Source organism: Lycium barbarum, chromosome 4, assembly GCF_019175385.1.
Source record: "Lycium barbarum isolate Lr01 chromosome 4, ASM1917538v2, whole genome shotgun sequence".
In the NCBI taxonomy this organism is placed as follows: Eukaryota; Viridiplantae; Streptophyta; class Magnoliopsida; order Solanales; family Solanaceae; genus Lycium; species Lycium barbarum.
In genome coordinates, this window is record NC_083340.1 from 106,062,434 (window position 1) to 106,066,536 (window position 4,103).

Sequence of the window (4,103 nt, forward strand, 5' to 3'; positions counted from 1 at the left end):
CTAAAGTGTCTAGTTCATGATCTTTAATACCATTTATAACACATTCATATCACAACACAACAGCATTCGTGATTCAATTCAAACTATTCCTCAAAATGTCACTATTCATCATTCATGACCTAGTTGACCATATTTTCTACAATCCATGCATTTCAACTCTCCAATATCTTAAACATCATATAAATATCATGAATCTTACCTTAGAAGTTGTAGGAACAAGCTTTAGTTGATAATACTCCTCTTTGAGCAAAACCCTAGTTTTCTCCATTTGGATTTCTTGACTTGGATGACCTTTGATGATGTTCTTACTCTTGATTCACTTTGTTTTATGTTTTTGATGACTTATGATCCTTGAAAACTTGGATAATAAATGTAGAGAGATGTTTTAGAGAGAAGTGGTGTAATGTTGAAATGAAATAAAACAAGTGTTGGTCCCTTTATTTAATGACTTGCAAAATCTGAACCGAAGTGCACAGTGGTCGTCCATGGGGGTTTACGGTCCGTATTCCAATTTACGGACCGTCCTTCGTGGTCGTCTTTAACCATATTCAGAACCAGAAACTTAAGGCTGCAACATGGTGATTTACGACCATGGTTTACGGGCCGTAAATCACTTTACGGTCCGTCCTCCAGGTCGTATTTAGCCATTTCCTCAACTGGCTGAAAGTTGAAGTTTTGCATGCCAATTTATGACCTGCTAGTTTACGGACCGTATACCAATTTACGGTCCGTCCTAGCACTTTACGACCACTGGGCAGTTGCAAATCTGCAACTTCCCATATTTCTTAGACTTCTCATTTTAATCACCCACGTCCATGCACATGCATTGCTCACCTTATATCTCATCTTAACTTAGCCAACTTTCTCATTTCACATCGGATACCTTTGCAATCTCGCCTAAGGTCATCAAACGTCGTTTCTTGCTCATGGACATCATGCACTCATATTCATCACTAGTTCATTCACTTTCGTACAAACGAAAAAATTTCCGAGGTGTAACATTTGGTCGTGAAGAAATTTGGTGTGGCTGAATTTATTCAAGTATAAGGTATGTTCTTCATCCTATCTCTTATGTTGAGTTGATTTGAAGGTTTAGCAAGTCTTAAAGGTTAAAATAGTTATGGAGGAAAGGTTATAAAGTGTCGTGTTGTAGTAGTTGTGTTTATGGACTGTTTTGAGCATGTTGTGGCCGTGTGGTTGGGCTGATTTACATGTATAGATATGGTATCTAACGTTGTTGGTGTGTTGATGAGATTATGCTCCTTGATTTGGAAGAAAGGAAATGTATATTGTTGTTGTATGTTGGAAAACATCGTGTGGGATATTTTACGGAACATATTGGAATTGATAATATTGTTGTTGATGTTTGTATTGTTGTTGTTGTTGTTGGTTGCTAGATTGTGACTTCGGGCTAGGCATATAAACAGGGGAGATGCTGTCCGAATTTTGGCAGATTCTAAAGGAGTTTGGTTTAAGGACTTGAGATAGGCATATGACGACAAGTCTTACGGTAGTATAATTTCTCTTGAGTGTAGATTTAAAGGTTCGGGAGAATAAGCGTTAATTTGTAGGAGATCAATAAGGTATGTTAAGGCTCGTCCCTTTCTTTCAAAGGCATGATCCCTATGGTACGATTTCATAAATGCTTCCATAACTTCTTTGTTTTCAAAAGATAGAAGTTCATGACTCCATGGAATGATTCCGTTCCCGATAATCCATAAATGTTTTCCAAAATGCCCGTATTTTCCAAACCAGAGATTTATGATTCTGTGAGCTCTTATGATAACAACAATGAACATGTTTTTTTACAATGATAATAATGATGTCAAAGATCAGAATATTTTCTATGATGATGATTTTATGGTTAAAAGTATCAAGTTATGAGATCAATGCTTTTGTGAGATTATTGAGCTTATTTCTTGATTTTCTCAATTTTATTCATTGTTGTTGGTCTCACCTTATAATAATTGTTCCTTCAAGGTGATATAGAGCGATGATGATTATTCCATAATATAAATCGGAGATTACCGACCTTACGTTACTCCGCTAAAGTGGTAGCTTATGTTTGAACACTCATGCATGCTATGAGTATAATATGTGTGTAAAGTTATTTTATGACATTACCAAGTTCTATTTTTTCATTTTGCTTATGCACTGTACTCATTCTCGTTCTTCATGTACATATATAAGGCACAGTTGAAAGGGGGTGACGTTTTGACCTTTGTTGTGATGTATATATATAAGGCACAGTTGAAAGGGGGTGACGCTGTGGCCTTTGTTGTGATGTATATATATATGGCATCGTTGACAGGGGGTGACGTTGTGGCCTTTTTTGTGATCTATATATATAAGGCACAATTGATAGGGGGTGACGCTGTGAGTTTTGTTGTGATGTATATATATATAAGGCACAGTTGACAGGGGTGACGTTGTGGCCTTTGTTGTGATGTATATATATACAAGGCACAATTGACAGGGGGTGATGCTGTGCCCTATGATGTGATGTTTATATATATAAGGCATAGTTGACAAGGGGTGACGTAGTGGCCTATGATGTGATGTTTATATATATAAGGCACAATTGACAGGAGGTGATGCTGTGGCCTATGTTGTGATGTTTTTAAGGGTGACGAAGTGGCCTGTGTTGTGGCATTTCTATAGCTATATGTGTTTTTTTAAGATAGCCATAATGATTTATTTATCTTTGCACATTCATTGAAATGTCTCAGATGTCTTCCATGATTTTATGTACATATTGATTTTAAAAGGTTAAAGTTGCATGTACAGTATCCGCCTTAAAAGGCAATCAAATGTACAGGTCATCTTTATCCCCCGTTATGTTCTATATTTCTTATTATCTTGTTATTCATGCCTTATATACTCAGTACACTGTTCATACTGACGTCCCTTCTTGTGGACGCTGCATTTTATGCCACGCAGGTGTATACAGATGAGTAGAAGACATTGGCTATAGGATGTTCCCAGGCTATCAGTTGGATTGGTGAGCTCCATCTCAGTTTGGAGTGTCGCCGAGTTAGAGTACTTATGTTATGGTATCTCGTGTATGTTAGAGAGTTTTGCAGAAAGTGTCCTGTGGATACTGCGTCGAGATGTCGACAGTTGTGTAAAGCGACCGTATAGGTCGATGTGGTTTTATGCTTTACTTTTAAAGATTTTATTATGACTAAAGGTTTTCTTTGAATTAACGATAAAGGAGAAGTCCCTGATTTGACGAATGAGTTTTATTGAAAAGGTTTCTTTTACTTGACGAAAGCGTCATTTCGTAAATTAAAGGTTCACAAAAAGTTGTGACTCCTGGATGGAATAGTAGTATGGCACTCAGCCGAGTAGGATCTTAGGTGTCAGTCGCGGCCCTGCGGTTTGGGTCGTGACATTATTAATCCGACTTTCCATCGTAGAAACTTCCCTTTATTGATCAACTCTTACTTATCCATTCAAGTATGTCGTGGTAATACCCATCTTGGTAACACAAAAGTTACTTTCTCATCAATATCCAATCACAAGGTCCCGCTGGCACCTACCAGTCACTAAGTCAATCGTCCATGGACTTCCTCAATTAGACTCATTATTTCCACACCCAACCTGAATGGCATAATATAACACCGCTATAACCCGTACATGATTTAAGTAGTCATGCCGATACAAGTCCAAGTCTTATGAACCCTAATCCTTCTAAGTCGATAGTAAGATGCCTTTTGCCTCGAATATCCAGTTTCTATCTCCTATTCACGACCACGTTTATTATCATCAATCAGAAATTACTCAAACCTACTGAGGGATGGATCAAAATATCACAAATCTTACAAAATAGCTAAACCAATCATTGATATAGTAGAAAGCTCCGATCTAGAGCGTTTGAAAGTTTCTCTTGCCTCACTCGATCTTTAAAACTGAATGTTCCCCTAAGACGAACATATCACATATACCATTCTTCATGATACTTCCTACAAGAATATACCTAACCAACCCTAGTTATCCCAACAAATAATCATTGCCTATGGAAAACCTCAACCACCATTGAAGTGGTCCATAATCTATAGGCGATCCTTGACTACTACACATAAATCCTTACCAACGACCAC